This window comes from Cryptomeria japonica, chromosome 11 (genome assembly GCF_030272615.1).
Source record: "Cryptomeria japonica chromosome 11, Sugi_1.0, whole genome shotgun sequence".
NCBI classification, from domain to species: domain Eukaryota; kingdom Viridiplantae; phylum Streptophyta; class Pinopsida; order Cupressales; family Cupressaceae; genus Cryptomeria; species Cryptomeria japonica.
In genome coordinates this window covers 448,017,795-448,039,769 of record NC_081415.1, presented here as the reverse complement: position 1 = coordinate 448,039,769, position 21,975 = coordinate 448,017,795, and positions in this window count along the sequence as shown.

Sequence of the window (21,975 nt, the reverse complement as noted above, 5' to 3'; positions counted from 1 at the left end):
AGATATAAGTGCAGGTTTCAGGACTCGGACGACGCCGCAGGTTGCAGATCCGGGAGAAGCAGACTGAGACCGACCTTCCCACCAAATTTCAGAGAAAAAGACCAGGACAGGGGCGTGGGGCACCCTGGTCCTGCCAGGACAAGGGCGCTGGGCGCCTTGGTCCCTGGGACAGGGGCACTGGGCGCCCTGGTCCTCCTGACAGACAGCATTTTCAGCATTTTTGATAGCTTTTCCAGAGTACAAAACAGCAATTTTCGGAGCAGTTTTAGGGGCAGAATCAGGACAGTGGTGCCCGCGCCCCCGTCCCGAACATTTTCAGTCAGATTTTAACTCCGGGTACACATTTTCATTCTTGTCTCATCCTTGTGTTTACAGCTTTCCATCATTTAAGTTCAATTCTGTAATCTTGTTATTAGTTCATAGTTGCACTTTGGGGTTAGGGATTGAACTTGCATCATTTTATCTTTCAATTACAACAAGGGAATAGAAATCCTAATAGGTATCCCGTGGCTCTCTCTTCCACAAAAAGAAGTAGCCAATTGTGTGATACCTCTAGGCTCTTTCGTATTCCACAAGTGTGTGGTTGAAAGTGGGATTAGGGCATGTTTGCTTAGTGTCACTTTTTCTCCCACACACCATGATATACCTTTTTCACCCTTTCTTCATCCAGAATAATTAGTTCTTGCCTCTAACTGGGGGTATATCCTTGACCTAGTGATGATATTGGATCCTAGGCATCGCATGTTATGAGGAACATCACTTTATACCTCTCTTATTTTTCTCACCATTTGCAATAAGTTTTCGCGAGCATCACCAGTCCACAGTAAAAAAAAATTCTTTCTTCACAATAAATGTTTGTTTTGTCGATTGAGATAGTTTCATATGAGACATGAATAGTGTTTTTGCTTCAACAAAATCAATCTTTTGAGTATACCAGCTAGCGAGACTAGTGATCTTGTTTGCCTTCTTAATGTTTGTCCTTTATCTGGATACTATCAACATTGTGACTAGATCAGACAGCTTTAAATATATGTGATAAGAAACATATGTGGCATGAGGATTTCATTGTCTATTGGTTTTAGGTCTTCTGTTTTTCTTTGATTTTATTTTTTTGTGACATATTTATTATGCTTCTCAAGGATTTCTATGCACTAGAGTGACCAAGATGGGGCATGTTTACCTAATTGTTTCTTGTGGATTATTCTCTAGCAACACTATGGCTCATCCAAGGATATGGTGGCCTATGATCATTGAAAATGTAATGAGTCTAGTGTGAACAAGAGTATTCCTTGTTTAAAAGTGTCTTATCTTCATTCAAATGGTATGCCAACTATCTAGGTCAAAAATATATATGGATGGTCACAATCATTTGCCATAATAAGCTCAATAATAATAAATGCACAAGAAGCTCGTCACCCTCATATCTTATACCTTCCATCATTCCCTTAATCACCTCTCATTTTTCCTTCATCTCATGTAGTCCTACGCTATTTGACTAAGTATAATGACACACCAAAAATACTAGGTGCATGCATTGCATTAGCATCTATCTTTCATTACCACATGTTAGTCCATCATATAGCATCCATCCTGCATTGTTATCCATGCATATATAGCCATATAATATAACATGCATCCTACATCCAAATAGGTTAGTACATAATCATCATCATAAAGTGTCTTAGTCTATACATATTACACATTGAAGCATAATAAGTAAATACATACATATCCACATAATAGCATTATGCATCCATTATGATAGAACATCCCTATAAAGTATTTATCATACATCATTGTATAAAATCAAATAGAATCATCATATAAGATCATATCATAAAGGCATTTTTTTCATCATAAGCACCATAGAACATGTACATTATAATTGCATCACATAAAAATCATAAGCATATAGAATCAACAAATCATATAGAACATCATATAGGAACACTTGCATATAGTCACCACCAAGAATAGGTCTCATCTCATATATATCAAAAAATTAATGTGTCATATACAATGATGTCAAAATCTTAAATGGCTATTGAGAGCCCCAAACCACCCTAGGTGTCTGCATATCATTATACAACAACAAAAAATGATATAAAATATGGACCAAATGGAGCTATGATGAGCTCCCACCCTTAGAATTGGTTGGATTAAAAGGTCTCTGAGCCCCTGATGATGGTCAGGCTCCTCTTATCCTCATTGTTGATGATGGTGGTGGTCTCCCTCCACCTACCCCTATTGATCTTATCACTCTTGATGACCTTTCCCCTCCACCTCTATCTCCTCCATCACTCTCCCCTAGCCATATGACAACTCGTGACCATATATAGTGCCTCTCTTGATTAGAACATCTCATCCTAGTTCATGTATCCTCCTCAAATATTTAATTCATCTCTAAATACTTGGTTCTAAATCAGCCTACAATTATAACAATCATTGCATCATCTTTATTAGCTTTATCAACTTTATCAGTCATATTTGTCTATCACATTTTCCACTTCATCTTTATTAGCCACATTTGTCTATCACATTTTCTACTTCAGCTTTAGCAATTGAATTTGTCTATCACATTTTCCATTATAACTCTAAAAATCTATCAACTTTGTCATGCATGCACCCATAGAAACCATGCATGTGTTTTCAAAGGAGATCCTTCCCCAAGCTTCTATTTATAGGTGCTAAAACCCTAGTTTCGTGTGTTACCGTGTCGTGCTCTCTTGGATCCTTTACTAACCTAATATTGGTCCATTCTTTGTTGATTTACCCCACATCTTTTGTTGTTTTGTCTATCCTATCCTTTCTCTATTATTGAGAGATTGTTTGAACCTTTTAGCCATTTTTTCACCCAATATCTTGAGGGGGCAAATCACCTTCCAAACCAGGACAAATTTGCATATTAGTTAATATATCTTCTTTAAAACAGTGTGATAAACTACATTGTATCAAAGAGGGACAAAATGTAGACACCTAAACTTATCCTAGCCTGATTAATAAATATTTTTATTTATTTAATTATCCTCTTTTCTTCTATTAATTAAATGAATATGTATTTATTTAATTAATTCACAAAACCTCTTCTAAGTCTTTTTCTATCTTAATTTAAATAATATTTATTTCAATTTCTTTTTTCTTAAATTAGATAAATATTTTATTTATTTAATTTATGTGGCCCTTCCTCTATTAATTAAATAAGTTTAATAATTTATTTAATTAATTCATTTAGCATTTTCCCCTCATTTATCTTAATCAGTCCCTTTATTTTATAGTTTCCTTTACCTACCCTTCAATCTTAGTAGACCATCTTTTATCACACCTCTTAATCCTATCCCTCCATTTTTAGGATGCTCTTTATATAAGAGGCTTCCTCCTCTCTCTTTCCATCAATCAATCTTGGAGAATACTTACATTCTACTGAATTGATTTTAGCCTACATCATCACAATCAAGCTATATCATCACAACCACAATCATTCCATATTGAACTCTTGTGCAAGCATAAGAATATGAGAGCAACCATATCAAATCAATATCAATGGAGATAGGAGAACAATGAAGATAAAACCTATTTGAATGTGTGAAGGTATCATTTGAATGTGTGATGGTTTTGCATTGATGTGTTGTTGAATTTAATTATAGATCTAGGGTTTTGTGGTTGGAACTAGGGTTTGCAATTTAAGATTCAAATTCACCATATATAATATGTATATATTATAGTTGTTTAATATCATTTTCAAATTTATGAGAAATTAAGATATTATTTTATTTTGTGATATAGTTAAGGGTTGTGTTCCTTACAATTTCTCCATTGTTTAATCTTAAGGGGGAATGTTAGATTAATTAGGATGTTACCTAGGGTTGGGGGCCTACCTCAATTGGTGAGAGCTTCCAGTGGTAAATCATGAGGTCACAAGGTCTAGTCTCTCCCCAATCCACATGGTAACGAAGGATGTGTTGCACAACCATCACCGATCACAAAGTTTACCCGATGCACTTTAGTTTATGGGGTGTGCTATACCCAATTCCTATAGTCTAAACAAAAAAAACAAAAAAAGGTTGTCACCTAATTAATTATCTAATTAAATATCTTCATTACTTTATTCACTTAAGCTAAGATTCTGAATGTTTTTTTCCTTTTATTAGATTGGGATAATAATAGCTTATGTTGTCTCATAATTATGATGTGGACACTTGACACTAGCTAATTTAATATTCCTCTAGGGTTTAGATCTAGGGTCGCATTATCCTTTCTATAAGGATTCACTCATTGTAATCATAACCTTATGTGCATCAATATAATTCTCAAGTTGTTGAAAAAATGTATATTACTTGATCTCCATTTTTTATAGGTATTTTTCTTGCAAGTGATTGTTGGGCTTGTAGGGTTGAACAAATAGCTCCAATAATAAAATCTTGGAAGACATAAAATGAGGGGAATCGTTGGGGATCTTGGAAGTGTAGCGTTGTAAATTATCATCAGGCCAATTTACACCTTATGTTTGTGCCCCTACTTTAGCGTGTCATATCCTCATCTCCTATCTAGGTCTGTTTTGATGCCATGCACCCACTGATGGATCTCCTAGAGGGGTGTCCTCCCTAGAGATTAATTGAGGTCCCTTTCTAAGCACCAGGGCACCCAGTGCCTTTGTCCCTCTTAGTTAGGCCAAAGTTTGAAATGGGGCAAGGGTCTTATCTCTCCGACAAGAATTCAATTTTGTGGCTCTGCATGACCATTGGAGGTCACCCTAATTGGTAAATGACCTAGATACCCCTATATAAAGATATTTGATCAACCTAATTTCATCCAAGCATCATAAGTATTCATCCTCAAGCATTCTTACATCCATGAAGCATTCATCATCAAGCATTTTCAGAGATCTTCAAAGTTGCATATTCTTCATTCAACCATTGTGGAATAAAATTACATCATTCATATGCAAGAATGTGTTTGTGATTAGGGTTTTGTCATGTTCGTTCCATTTCATACAACATATGTGATTACATTCAAGAAGAAAATAATCATCATCAACAACTGTAGATATGACCTCTATATCTTTCCATTATTTATTTTAGTATTTTAATTATTTCATTCAAGATTAATTCCTAAATTAGGGTTTGACTTAGGCAAACCCCTATTCCCAATAATTTCCCCTTTCTTTTTGTGTGCAGGAAACAGGTATAGAGTTGTAACTTTTAGGATTTGCTTTATTCGTAGAGACGAACAAGTTCCAATTTGGACAGCAAAAAGTTCAAAGGACTAGAGCGACCGGTGTTTTCATCCTGAAAATTTAGGTCAACCTTATGGGAATAGATCCGAACACTCACATATTGCTTAGATCCAAGTTTGTGGCTTCGTTTAACAAATGTAGCTCATTATTTATGCACAATTGCTTCAATTTATACACATTTAACCTAATTTTAGCATCTTCAATAAATTTAAATCAAATCAACTCAAGTAAAAGAAGAGGTACACCTAAAACCCTTAGAATCTGATCAAAATCTAGATCTATTAGATTTAGATCTATCAAATTCCTATCTTTCCCTAATGTAATTGATCCAGAAAAATTAGTGGTTTTACTACACCCAGTGGTGGAAACCCTAATTTTTACCACATTACAAGAAGACAAAAAACTAAGGGAATAATTGGGGTTCTCATATTTTTCAGGCATCACTTTCTATAATTTGGAGCACCTAATTTTGTTCATAGTGCTTGTAGAGTAAGGAGAAATAATCTTTGAAATTTGTAATGAACCTTTGCATTTATGGTAACTAGGTCTATAGTGTTAGGGCATGAATAAAGCGCATAAACTTTATAGAGGAAACCCTTGGGAGCATGAATAAAGCTCATAAACTCCATAGAAAATGGGAGGAAACATAAAAGGGGTTGGAACTCAAATTTCCAAGGGAACTTAGAACCTTGACAATTGATGCAAAGCTGCCAAGTGCCTTTGAAAGCTTAAAACCTTGAGGAGGAATATTTTTTAACTCTCCAAACTTGAAAAACACATACATAAATCATCATTTGTTGTAACCCAACTTACTCCATAATAAAAAAATTAGATCATAAACTTTGGAAGAGGGTTCCCTATTGAACTCTCCTTCTAGCTTATCTAATTCCCCCATCAACTTGTTGAACCCCATTGATACACTTCTTGTGGGTAAAATTAGCATACCTATCCCAAATCCAAGAACCTTGGAGTTGTTGGAACTATGAAAAAATATGTTTCTAACCCTTTATATAAGTAGGATAAGGTGAAAAACCTATATTTTCTTAATTGTATCAATCTAAAAAGTTAAATTGATATGCTATAAAATTTACACAACAATATTATGATATGGTTCTTATAGAAACATCAAAACTCCAAAAAGAGAATCCATTGTATTGAAAAGGAGTTGTTCAAGATAGACAAGGAGGAAGATCAAGACCATTTTGATGATGAGATTTAGGAGGCAGTTAACAAATTATTTACCTCATTCCAAAGATAGGAAATTTGGAGCAAGAAATCATCAACATTAAGAGAAACTGGGATGATTTAAAAGATAAAATTTATCAAGTTGTGGCCTTTAGAAAAACCACTATAAATAATTTTATTACCAGCCTTCAAGTGCTACAAAATGAAGCACAAAAAAAGGAAAATGGATACCAAGTTAGAGGGCCCTATAAGATGAATGAGAGTTAAGACTATGATTTATATTGTTGATACCATTGTAGATTTTATGGTTAAAAAGAAAACTAAGGGGCCTACACCAAATCAAGATATTAAACCTAGCCTGAACCAAATGGGGCTACAAATAAGGAGCCACCTCACCAAATAAATAAATCCCCAAAGTGCAAAGACCCATTAATAGGTAAAAAGATCACCTCCACCCGTGGTATGTGATTGAAGAAGTTTAGTGAAAGTTCCCTCCTGTGATCTCTTATCTCTCTTCCCCTTCACTAATTTCCAACCTTCCTCTTTCTCTATTGCACCCTACAGCTCCTTAGTAGATTTTCCAAAGTAAATCCTCCCCCCCCCAATCCAAAATATGAAAATAAACATGTCTACCATCTTTCTCCACAACAAAGCTACACCCAACATTAACAGTATCTTTATTTGTTGTCGCTATCCCTCTCAAGGCCTTTTAAATTGAGGGATCCTTACTTTTCTTTTCCTTGATATCTCCCTTTCCATTTAAATCCTTTAGTGTGTCAACTTGGCACTCATCTTATTTTTTCACCAAATAATGTTGGGCGGAGACCTCCCTCTACCAATTTGTGTGTTTGTCCAATTTTCACTTAGCAAAGTTAACAACAATATTCCCCATTTGAAAATATCTTTGACATTTAAAGGGGATTTCTTCATAATCCACCATTTCAGCCAACTTCTTTTTGTATATTTCAAAGATAATTTTGTAGAAAGAGCTTTTGTCATATCCATCTCTACTAGTATACAAGAAGAGGTAGCATGAAGAAAACCTAAAGAACCTTCATCCATCCCCAAAAATATACCCAAAGAATTTCCTATATCTTCAAAGCAAGACTCAAACCAATACTGCAATGGAAGATTTGAAAGTCTTACTCAAATTGGAATATTGTCAAAGGATTTAGTCACATGGTTGAAAGTTGAGTACCATAGTTTCAACAATAGTGAGTGATTATCCTCCCAAATAGATTAATACTCACATAGGATTTTATTCTTGTCTTATTCATTATAAAAAACTACCACAAAAACCCTTAGGCACTAGGATAAACTTGAACATCCCCCTCTGAAATGGGGCTCCAAAACTCTATTATGCACTTGTGTGACTCATCAAGGCTCGACCAAAAACCTTTAAATATCCCAATAAAACTTAAATTAGAAAAATACTTCTCATTTTAAATCACTACATTTACTATCTCTTCACCTAAATACACCATTGTCCTGTCGACAACTATCGTATCCTAGTTTAGGCCCAACATAACACCATCGAACACCGCCCACATTACATTCTTCCCTTGCATACCACCTCGATCTCTACATCACCTCCACCTACTTCTTCCATTGAAAATTTCAATCCTTCCAACCCTTATATGTTTTGGCATGTAATCCACCTTTTATTGAGGGATTTGGACCATTACAAAAACTACCATGTGTCTCATTCCCTATGCTCGTCATTCCAACCCTAGCCACCAAAGTAGAACCTAAAGGCCTCCTAAACCATCCAACAACTTTGTGAGCTAGCATTAATCATATTGAGGGTCATCACCAATGATGATAAACGTCACCTTTTCTCTAAACCTCCACAAAAACCCTAGAAGTGAAAGGAACCAACAATGATGGCATATTTCTCTTGTAATTAAGTAGGTCCACTTCATTGATGTTAATACCATTGTTAAAAATGACGACCCCCTAGAGGCATCTTTGATGGATCAAGTGAAACTTCTTAGAAAAAGATAGACAAATTGTCTCAAACTTGTAGAATATTGTTAATATTAACTAGGTGTTACTTTTGTGTTGTTTCTCTAATTTTAGTTGCACTACTCTATTTCTCTTCTTGTTTACTATTCCTGGCATATTTTGGTGTTTTTAATTGTTCCCTGTCTCATGGAGGTTTGTTCCTCTTTCTTGATGGAAATCTCTTCAGGCCCTTTTAATACCTTGTTGTTTTACCTTTATCAAATACTAATAGGTAGTTGGATTCCAACTTCAATGTTGCACTTTGAAAAGATCTCATGATATCCTTATTTTTTTATTGTTTTAAATATCTTACACAATGATGTATAGTAACACTTTATTTTCATTTATTTTAGCTATATTTGATTTGATTGAAAGGTGTACACTTATAAGAACCTTTAACATAGAGTTAGGTAGTCCTTCGGAAAATCATGTTTCATTGTCATTGATTGGGACTGTTGGTATTATGGATGTGTTGCATTGGTTTTGTCATTGATGTCAACACTTGTCAATACTTATTCTTGTAGAGATCTTTGGTTATGTTCACCGGTATGTTCAATGACTTATGCACAGTCACCAGTATCTGGTTCACCGGCAGGTTATATTGTTCACTGGTACTGAGGATGATCTGTTATCATCTGGAGATTACTTGGTTATGTCGAAGACATTGTTTGGTTATTGGTCTAAATCAAGTTTGCATATTTGTTGTTACCGATAAATAGGTCTAGGTTATGGACCGGCAAGCATTATCTATTCCAGATCAGCACGACACATTATGGAGATGTTTTATTGATTGATTATTATTGTAAATACATTGAGCCAACATCATGCATCGCATATTGATTCATTTATAATTTATTTAATTGTCATATTCTTAGTGAGCCAACCTACACATTTGGTCTTAGGTTTTGGTATATATGTAAGATCTCATTTGTGAGATTATGTAGTAGTGTGAAAAAGGATTGTAATAAGGTATATGTGAATATAAGCAGAGTTATACATGCAGACATCATTTGAAGATTCAAGAAAGGTATGAAGAAGACAATCAGAGCTTAACCGGTACTGAATCCAGCATATGAAGATGCTATTTTGAGCAATACATTATCATTGGATTTAACCATCCAATTGTAGTCAGTGTGACTCCCATTTTGTAATTGAGCAGTGAGCTCTAGGCAGTTGGCCTTTCTGCATGTACAGACCCCATTTGTACACACATACTATCTGCAGTAGTATCATCTGATTGTGGGTAAGGTTTCTCACTGTGGTTTTTCCCCCTATAGGGTTTCCACGTACAAATAAATGTGTTATGTGTTGTGGATGTTATTTGTCTTTTTGTTTCATGCATTAAACTTTATCGATACTGTTATTAATTGTTAAACTGTCTACTGGCATTAAGTTTGGTTTACCGGTATTATGCATTAAGTTTGGTTAAGTTATATTTGGGTTGAAATTAATAGACAACTGATTCACCCCCCCCCCTCTTAGTTGCCTCCGGGTCCTAACAGGGACCAAGTTGTTGGTGGACCTTTTATAGTTACCTAACATACAAGCTTCATGAGGTGGAGCTTCTCCTGAAAAGAGATAATATTACAAAATCCCTACTCTCCAAGGTCTTGTGCGTTGGGTCATAACTGTTCAAGATAGTTCAGGACCTTGTAAACTATTTAGTCAAGGTGGTATGTTGGTTGCAGAAGATACTTGCGTAGATCCGCTTAGAAACAAAATACAAAAGAGATAGGGTGCATACAAGAAACAAACATAAACATGCAAGAGTGTTGAACTTGAAAGAGATATTCCAAGTGATCAAATATTATCAATAGAAAACTAGATAAAAACTGGTGAAACTTTCCATCTACATGCAAGGTATATGATCTCACATACAAAAAGAGATGACTCTCAAATTCATATATCATGAAACCCATATTTACTTAGAACCATTATTCTATCTAGAATGAAGGAAGATATCAAATCAAAGAAATACCAATTTCAATCAACAAAGATCATGAAACATACAATCCATGAAGCAGCTTGCAATTATTAATTATGAAATAATGGGTACCAACGAGCACTGATACTGAAAAAAGTTCAAAAATGTTTGAAATCTAAATTACTAGAAATGAAAATATTGTAAATGATTTCCTAACTATGGCCTCCAATCTTCAATTTTTGGACCCCAAAATTGTCTGATTCATTGAATTTATAGTTTCCTACTCCCTACATTCTAAGAATGAACTATGCATATGACCCAATTACAAAATGGTGGAGGTTGTAGTTGACATAAAAGTCGCTGCTTTTGAACCTCACTAAACTAAAATTAAACTTTAAGTGTCCACTGACTGCAGCAGTAGTTTCATTCAACTGGAGTGTAGCTTGGGCTTAGTGGTGTGGTACATGTTGAACACGTGCTTTGGTAAGTTGTTGTCAAAACTGTGTGTTCCACCTCCATGAATAATAACTACACCTTTCTACTTGGTAGGATTGTGGATATACTGGGAGTGATCTTCTTTTTTAAAGCCTGCTCCGCTTGTAGCTCTGATAGTTCACCAAGTAACAATCTAATGAGGCTTGTGGTGGGTTGGACAAGTACTCAATATGAAACTTGGTAACCCTTAGACTTTCTCTCAGTTCCTCCATTCTACTGATCAAGCTATCTATTATTTGAATTACTCAGTAAGATTAAAGGATGAGATACATGTATCTTTCCATAACATCAGTACTAAACTCGATGGTTGAAGAGAAGTTTTTGGACTTGTATGCATCCCACTGCTCCAATACTTCCTCCCGATTGAGTGAGTCTGTTCAAAGGGCTTCCAACCCATGTTTTGTTGGAATCTAACAACACTAAGAGGAGGGTGAATCAATGTTCTACCAGCATGATCAATTTTAACCTTATTAAAATATGCATAGACCAACCAGTATACTGATACATATAGAATTAAAAGAAGTAAAGCAACAAATACGCCAAGCACATAAATGAATACCATAACACACATAATTATACATGGAAAACCTCAATGGGATTTGTGACCCACAATATCAATTCACTGGACATATGAAGAGATAAACCATGTCGGCCTACATTGTTGGTAACCAAGGAAATTCCTTCCATCATGTCGATGTTAATGTCGGTGAAGTGTCTGTTGGTACACAACTAAACCAAAACATGAAGTCCTAATAGATTTCCATGTTGCCATCAATGACAACATATTGAAACCAACCAATTGAGTGTCAATTGCCAACAATCTCCCCCTTTGGCATTGATGGAAAGACTCATGCGAAAAATGAAAATGGTTTCCATCTGCCAGTTTCACCCTGAGACCGCTCCCCCTGAGCTGAATATCCATCAATACAAAATACTCCATACTTCCATAGTTTTCCATCTATACTCCCCCTAATGTATAGAACTCCCTCTTTTTATTGTTCACATCAATATCTCTCCCCCTTTGACATCAATTCCATCAAAATTTCTAAAAAGAGTACCAAAAATCCAAAATCGAGATGAAGAATGAAAGATATCGTACAATGAATATCCCAAAAATACCTTACCAAAGCTTAATATATTTGAAAATATCCAGATAGGTCTTCTCCAATAGCTCAAGATAAGTATCCCAACTAGATTTGAAAGTGTCGGAAATAGATACAATTTCATTTAGCATATGGGCAAATGACTCATTCTCATTTAACTCTATCGGTGTGGGCTTACCAACCATATCTATACACTCCTTATGTACACTAAGTGAATCCAATAGGGGACTCACCAAACCTCTAAGACTTCTGCCTCTTCTTATGATTTTGTCTTTTTCCTTCTCAAGAGCAAAAACTTTGTCTTCCAAAGCCAAAATTTGACCATAAATGGATTTAGCCAATGAATTCAATCCATCAAAATAATTGGCTATACTTGCAATTTTCTCCTGAGATTCCTTAATCTTCTTATCCAAATTAACTATAAGAAAATCTGTGTTACAACATATGTTAGGATTAATGACAGCCCCAAAGACACTAAGAGGGGGGGTGAATTAGTGTCTAACCAGTTAGCAGAATATTTAAGCTTATTAAGAACTTTGCATCCCAAAATTGTGTACCGGTAAATAAGAATAATAGAGACAACATAGAGAACACACCATAGCACCAGATATTTAACGAGGAAACCCGGTGTGGGAAAAACCCCAGTGGGATTTGTGACCCACAATATTCACTCACTAGCCAATGAATAAATATTACTTACAATGAGGGGTATGCACATGCAAGAAGGCCAACTGCCTAGAGCTCACTGCTTAATAAGAGTCATATCGACTACAAAGTGGATTATCAAAATCCAATACAATGTACTGCTTCAAATCAGCATCAACTATGCCAGGTTCAGTACCGGTTTAAGCTTCGTCTATTACCAAAAACCTTCACTATCAATCACAATATCATCCTCTCTCTCTTACTTACAAAATGACCTATAAGATCTCATACATATATATGAGTCTTTTACAATGTATCATGTCGTCTTTACAAAAGATAATTGTATACACCTAAAAATGGTCTGAAGATAATTAATTAAATAAGCAATTATTTAATTAATCTCCCTTCCCAATTTCATTAAATTCACTAAACAATTTGATTAAATTCCCCCTTTCATCTACTTATTATTAAATCTAAGGATTTATTTAATAGGTTCATTTCATCCCCTTTGATTAATTAATTCAAATTAATTAAATTCCCCCCATCAAAATTCATTTCTTCTAAATCCATTAATTAATTAAAATAAATCAATTATGAGTTGTTGAAATTAATTAGCCTATTATTTGAATTTCTAAATTCAAATTCTCCTAACTTCTACCATTCCTAAACTTAACCCATTCTACCTACCACCATGTCCCCTTTCATCCAACATCTTCTAGAACCTTGTGACACTTGTCACTAAGTGTTCCCTTTCATCTAACCTCTTCTAGAAGCCTCTTGACACTTGTCACCATAGAGATGATAGATGTTCCCTTTAATCCAACCCCCTTTTCCAACTTCCTCCAATTTAACCATTGATATCTTCAGATCAATCTTGACCATTGATTCTTGCCACATCGCCCCTAGCCTTGAAAATCCTATAAATAGACCCCATTTTGGAGCACAAAGGGTCCCAATTTCATATCTTTCTTGCATATCATTGGATTCATCTCATTCTCATCTTATGCATAGTTACTATAGGCATCTAGCTTTTAGTTTATCATTCTTAGCAATGTTATCATGCTCAATTATAGCTTAATTGCATCTTCATTCTAGCTTATTTTCCAGATCAATCATGAACTCATATAGCTTAATCATGCTATTCTTTCTAGATCATGCATTTTCATCATTCAAATCCTCCATCTAAGTGTAGTCAAGTCACTGGAATATGAATAATCAGATCTAAGAGCATTTTTCATACTCGCATTTACTAGGAGGCAATAAGTCGATGAGCTATGGTTTTACATTTCATTGTTTCAATTTACTAACCATTTCTTGTAAGGATTTATTGAGTGCATTATGGTTGCAGGTACAGGTACACTTCACAGAGCATGACACTTTGGTGCCCACCGTGGGGCCAAAATCATCTCTTTTGGCCTCTTAATCTTCAGCAAACTTCATCTCTGTCTGGATCTATTTCAAAAATTCATACAAGTTTCTTTTCCCGCTCATACAAACTTCCTTTCATCCCAGGACAACAGGCCATCCTAACTCGTATCAGGTGATTCTTTTGTCATATGACATCTTTTTACTCATTGCAAATTGTTGATCCTATGTCGTACGAGTTGATTTTCATTATCGTACTATAGCTAATTTTGTTTCATACGAATTGCTAGCTGCAAAAATCCTAACTTGTACGAGTTCATTTTGGTCTTTGTGTGAAATCTAACTTTGTGTCGTACTAACAAAAAATTAGTGTCGTATGAGTCTCTGGTTCCGTGGATAAACTGCATGTTAGGGTTTTCTAGTTTCCATCTAAACTTCACTAATGCTAACCCTAACTGATTTGTGAGATTTTTGGCAGCCTATCTCTTTCTTACAGGATGATTGACGAAGAAACGCTTGTCAAAGACATAATTCAAAACACAATCATGACTACTAATGGATCTATTTTGCAGGTTGCCTATGAATCCGACTAAACTTTGTGTATTCATTAAATTTTTCTAGGCACACTTCAATTTTTCTAACGGAAATGAACAATCATGTATTTTGTGTCTTTGATGATAGGCGAGTATGCTCCCACCTTTCTTAGCTGATCAGAAAGCTAGACTCATATTTTTCTTTCATTAGTGCATTTCTTTAGCAGGCCTGCCCTCTCGAGGAGTAATAACTCTTAGCCCTTAAGGTCGGTGAGAGGGGAATGACCTAAGTGGGAATGGCTAATGCCAAGTAATCCAACCCACTATAAAATAAATGTGTTTTTGATGAAAATCAAAGCAATGGTAGTGCTCAGGAATAGCTCTCCTTTGTACCTTTAGGTATATCAAACCTTGGTTTTCAAGGCTGGGAGACCTCTTAATTGAGTTTATACCCTGACGCGTCGAATGGATCCCTTACTAGTGCCGGTTAAAATAGAAGATACCCGATTCACCTTCGAAAGGGTGATAATCTGTGTGCAAGAGAGATAATAACTCTCCCAAGACACTTGCCATATTGTGCCCCCATTAGTGTTTGGAGTCAGATAATACGGCGTTGACAATCCATTGCGTGAGACTCAGCGGCCGTATTCTGATTAGCTATTGGGTGTGTACCTAAGTCAGCAAGCAAAGGTTTTCATTCTCAGCCAACTTCCTTAGGGTTTAGCTTTATTGGAGTCATTTATCACATCATGTGTTTGTTGTGTATTCATCCCTAAATCAACAAATCAGACATCCAAAAAACTGGAAGACATAAGCAAAAACATTATACTTCAGTTATCAAAATTTCAACCAAACAAACACTTTTATCTATGTCTGGTTATTTGTCATATGAGTTAGGATCTTTGTCATACGAGCCTATTTGCATAAAATCATGTGTCATGCTATACAAAATTTTGTGTCGTACGAGTCAGTTGTTTTGTCGTATTGTTCAGAAAAGTGTGTCGTATGAGCCTCTTCTTTTTACATGAAAATTTTTGCTTTTTCATACAGACTCATATCTTGTGTCATTCTAAGCTACATATCCCGTCGTACGAAACTCTGCATTTGTCAGTCTAGAGTTGTGTCTTACATGCCTATTTCAGATTTGTCATTTCTGCCTGATCAATTTGTAGTAAACATAAACACCTGTTATCTATCAGTTCGTGCTTAGATTGTCATCTTGGTTCACTTGGTCAAGTTATCATCCATCAAAATCAAACTCTAGAAGATAAGCACCTTAAGATTTTCAAAGTGCTCACCCTCAACAAGTCCAAGATCTAAACATCTCAAAGTGCATTATCACCCTCTTTGATAAACTGATCACTCAAACATAGTTTCTCATCAGGATCAATCATCCTTTATCATGAAAATAAAACATTTGGTTAGGATAACCTTGTCCCACATTTTAGGATATATCGTTCCTATTGGACTTGATTCTTATCAAATCATCATCATTGCACTCCTAAACCGAAGATCAAAAAACTTGCAAACTTTTAAACACTTGAATTCTCTTTTAGTGTCATATCACTTTATTGCCTTGAAATTTACTGTTGATCTCTTACCTAAAACAACCTTTTGGACAATCGAATCCTAAGCAAAATAACACACGTGTATGCCCGTTCTAACTAGAGCTCAAAAATGAAGGATCGCAGAAACTGAAATTGAAACATTAAAAACAATCAAAGAACATATAACCATGGAACATGAAGATGAAATACAAGTTGAAGGAGAAATAACATAACAAAACATTAGAGACATCAAGAAAGATCCCTAATTTGACAAGTTTATGCAGAAATTGTTGGAGGAAGAAAAAGAAAAATACTTTCTAATGCTAGCCAAATCTTGTGTACACTTCCCGAAGATTTTGATGTGAATAAATTGACACAAAAGAAAAATGATCCTCCTCCTAATAACGAACAATATGAGGACATCTTTGGTCTCCGCATGAATGACACATCAATTCCCAATAGCACTAGAAACAATGAAGAAATCGGCATACCTAGAAGAGATGAAGTAGAAATCCGGAATAATATTCAATTCAATGAGGATACAAGAAGAGCTAGAGATGAAACAAGAAGAGATCCCAATCCTCCTAGAATGCAAAATCATGGTCATACAAGAACAAATCATGCTGATAATCCTATCATGACTCTCACACAACAACTACAAGCAATGCAAACACAAATCCAAGAGATGCAAAGAGGAAATGTTAGACGATACTCACTTCAAGAAATTTGTCCTTATCCTTTCGACAAAAATTTAAACATGATACCATTTCCTATAGGTTTTGAAACCCCAAGATACGAAAAATATGATGGAAGCATTGACCCTCAAGATCATATACAAGAATTTTAAACAATGAGTATGGAGTTTGCACAGGAGGATACCTACTTAATGAGACTATTTCCGAAAAGCTTAACTGGACTAGCTATGGAATGGTTCTCCAAACTTACACCAGGAATCAGATTGTTTTCAGAGTTGGTGGATAAGTTTGTTTCACAATACTCCTACAACATACAACATGAAATAACCATGCTAGATCTATGTAACACTAAACAAAAAATGGAGAACCCTTCATGACATTCTTACAACGATGGAGATGCCTAGCATCACGGTATCCTCGTACATTGCTAGAGTACAAAAAAATGGACATATTCATTGACAACTTAAATGATCAAATGAGTTATTACTTAAAAATTCAAGGAAATCAAAGCTTTGGAAAAATGGTTGATAACGGAATTAGAATGGAGGAAGCTAACAACAATCACAATGATAAACCAAAGTTTTGGAATAGAAATCAAAATATTGTCAACGATGGAATAGTAGATAACAACAATGTGAAACCAAAGTAGCCAGTTTTCAATTTATCTACTCACTTGGAAACAACACAACAAACAACAATCACCAAAGAGCAACTATCAAAAATTTCTTTCGAAGACAATTCACAAACATTGGTGAACCCCTTGGATCAGCACTAAAGACGCTTCTCGCAAACAAATTGATCACTTTATTAGAAGAAAGGAACTACAAACCTCAAATCAAACCACCTTGGTGGAGCGATAATCAGTATTGTGATTTCCATCGAAACATGGGACATCTCATAGATAATTGTAAAAAGTTGAAACATGCCATACAAGACTTAATTGATAACGGCGTAATAACTGTAGATGGACATACAACAAATGAATCTCATACCGCCTTTAAAAAAACACTTCCAAACTATGAGAAAGGTGAGTCATCAATAGCAAACAATGGTAAGGGTAAAACAAAGGTAAACTATGCTCATACATATGACAATGTGGTGAATGTGATTGTAGTTAAAGAAAAATAAAATCAAGAACATGCTCAAGCTATCACAAGAAGCAAAGCCAAAGTTATTTTGTCAGGTCCTACAACAAACACATCATCCACTACAGCAAAACAATACAATCTAGTGAAACAATTCTGGAAAACACCCATGCAAATATCCATCTTGGAGCTTTTAAAACTTTCACCCGCACATAAATAAATTCTTGAACGAGCATTAGTAGATACCACAGTATCCAAAGATCTTGATATCGATCAATTCCAAACCATGGTGGGACACCTCACAACCCCTCATTTCTTATCATTCACCGATGAAGATGACATGTCCTTGCAACATCCTCACAACACTCCTTTGCATATTGAAGTCCTTATTCACAAAACGTCAGTCAAGCATGTTCTAATAGATGGTGGAGTTGGCCTATATATTTTCTCATTAAGTCTTGTTCGTGCCTTAGGATATTCAGAAGATGTAGTTGATGTCCGAAAAAGGATCACTATAAAAGCCTATGATGAAGAAGAATGTTCCTCCAAGTGAATTGTGATACTACCAATCAGAGTGGGGCCTCTTTAAAAAGACATAGCATGCCAAGTTCTAGACTTGGACCTATCATATAATGTGCTCCTTGGGAGACCATGGATACATGACTTGCAAGCTGTCCCATCAACCTATCATCAATGTGTCAAATTTCCCTATGAAGGACAGGAAATCACAATCTCTGCAGATGCAAATCCATTTCAATATTGTAGCAATCTAAAAATGGGTCAAGAAGTAATTGTTCCTCATAATAGGGAAGTGACATCTTCGAACACACAATCCAAGGAAAAATCATTCGCATCTATTCTATCAAGTATGGAAAAACAAATGCAGCTAAGAGATTGAGGGAACGGAGAATAATCAATATCACAATTACCACTTTCTCCTAAATCCTTGGGAAAACCATCAAGCTCTAAACAACAACCAACTGTGAAACATCTTTTGATATTTGATGGAGCATTTATTAGTGCTAGAACCTTATAAGAGGAAACAGAAGACAGTGATGTGCTACAATGGCTATACAAAGATAAAGAAGTTAAACAAAAGGTCAACAATGTCAGAATACCTACAAAAAAATATGGAAAAGGATTCAACATCCTTTGAAGGGTGGGATACACTGGGATAGGCGCTATAGGAAAAAGAAAAGAAGGTATCTCAGAACCTATTCAGCCTCACACTCAGCAGACTATAGACAAAACAAGCTTAGGATATGGACAAGTCACTATACCGAAAGACACATCTTTTAGTCAACAACAAGAGGAATATGAAAACAGACAAGAATGACTGGCAATTGAAAGGGAAGAAAAATCAGTTAAGCAACAAGCACAAGCAAACACAAAATGGCAAAAGAAGCAAGCTTCAAATCAACAAGAGAAACAAACTAAAAACATCTCTCAAGCAGCATTAAAGCTCAATCAAAACAAGAAAGAAGCTAATATAAGTTCAAGAGAACTCATAGAAAAGTTGACAAAACTTAATCTCAGTCCTGAAGAGGTTGATTATGAAAGAAGAATAAGTATAGCTACAAAATCGGAAGAAATGTTATATGACCAAATCTGTAAACTACAAGCTACAAGTGATACAGATTCTAATGAATGGGAATGGGATTCATATCACTTTGAAGAAAAAGTTGAAGAAAAATGCTTTGAAGGAGATATAGAAGTCGATATAGTTCACACGTATGCAGGACAAACGTCAAGAACTAGTTCACTTGAATTAGAATCACATTCGGCCAACTTAGACTTAACCGAGGACGATCAGGAACTTCTTACGCGAGATCATTCTAATGAGAGTACCATTCTAGACATCGACGTACATATCAAAAACTTTGATACATCCATCATGACCCTTGAAACCCTCGAAACATACCAACCTGAAGATCCCTTACCTCTAATCCACCCTGAGCTTATTGATTGGGAAAATGAAGGACATACTGCTATTGATACCTTTCCAAATGACCATGCCATATCTATATATCTTAATGCAATCGAACCCATAACAACTCTCACCAAGAATTTTAGCATCGCATCTTCTAGTCAAGTGGGTGCCAAATCTCCTAGTCGCAAAAGTGAAAATAAAGAAAACAATATCAGGTCTAATGCTAAAAACCATTTATTGGCAACATTAGACTAGGAAAAAGTAAAAATAAAGGACGCATCTAATGGTGAAAACATCCTTGAGGCACCGGAAGATGGGAGATTTGATACTTTATGTGAGCACTATCAAGAAAGGTCATCCATTTTGATCGAACCGACAGAGGTAGTTAACATTGGCACAATAGAGCAACCAAAGATTCTTCATCCAGCAACATCTCTATCAGAGGTAGAAATGCAACAATATCTAGAATTCTTCAAACGACGGCAAATCAATTTTGATTGGTCATATGCAGACATGCCAGGGTTAGATCTAGAACTTAATATGCATCACTTGAATATTATCCCAGGAGCCAAACCAGTCAAACAAAAGTTAAGAAAAATGCATCTGCATATTGCTCTTCTAGTCAAGGCAAAATTAAAGAAATTACTAGATGTCGGATTCATCAGACCTGTAGCATATCCTCAATGGGTATCCAACATCGTTCCTATTTCAAAACCAGATAAAAGCATCAGAATATGCACAGACTTTAGAGATCTTAATAACGCACGTCAAAAGGATGACTTTCCTTTGCCTAACATCGACATCATTGTGGATTTAACTACTAGACACTCCATGTTCTCTCTAATGGATGGTTTCTCTGGATATAATCAGATCAAAATAGCACCTAAAGATCAAGAAAATACGGCTTTCACATGTCCATGGGGTACTTTCTACTAGAACATCATGCCTTTTGGATTAAAGAATGCAGGTGATACATATCGAAGAGCTATGACAACTATATTTCATGACATGATGCATACATTCATGGAAGACTATGTGGATGACATATTAGCTAAATCATACAATAGAGAAGAACATATAGAGATTCTAAAAAAGATCTTTGACAGGTTAGAAAAATAAAAGCTAAGGCTAAACCCTAAGAAATGTGCCTTTGGTGTTACTTCTGGAAAACTATTGGGATACATTGTTTCAGCAAGAGGAATTGAAGTAGATCCAGCTAAGGTTAAAGCAATCATGGAAATGGCATCTCCCAAGAATATCAGTCAACTGAGATCACTCCAAGGAAGACTCTAGTCAATCAGAAGATTTGTTGCTCAATTAGCAGATAAATGTCAATTATTTACTCACCTATTGCACAAATATGTTAATTTCAAATGGGACCATCAATGTGAAGAAGCATTCAACAAGATCAAGGCATATCTCATGCAACCACTTGTTCTAATGTCACCAGTTCCAGGAAAACTATTATTACTCTATGTATCAACTACCGAAGCATCATTGGGAGTTTTTCTCGCACAAGAGGACAAGGAAGGAAAAGAATGAGCCATCTACTACATCAGCAGAACACTAGTGGGATACAAGGTCAACTATTCATCAACAGAAATAGCATGCTTGGCAGTAGTTTTTGCTTCTCAAAAACTACGACACTATCTACTATCTCACTCCATCAATTTGATAGCTAAAATCTATCCTCTGAAGTATTTGCTCAACAAAGCCGCATTGACTGGATTACTAGCAAAATGGATCATGATTCTAAGCAAGTTTGATATCAAATATGTTGACAAAAAGCTATCAAGGGACAAGTCATCGCAGACCAACTAGTAGAAACACCACTTCAAGATGACCATCCTTTATAGATTGAATTTCTTGATGATGATATCCTAACAGTTACAACAAAAGCATGGCAACTATACTTTGATGGTTCATATACACAACATGGATCAGGAGCAGTAATTATATTCATCACACCACAAGGTCATACAATCCTGAAAGCATACAAATTAAGTTTTCCATGCACAAATAATATAGCAGAGTATGAAGCATTGGTAACAGGTATCAAAATGGTTGTAGAATGGAACGTTAAACAACTTCAGGTCTTTGGAGACTCTCAGCTCATCATTAATCAAATCAATGATGAATATCAAACAAAAGATGACAAACTCATGCCTTACAAAAAGATAGTGGATGGTATCAAGAAGTACTTTGTAGAAATAACTTTTGAACAGATCCCA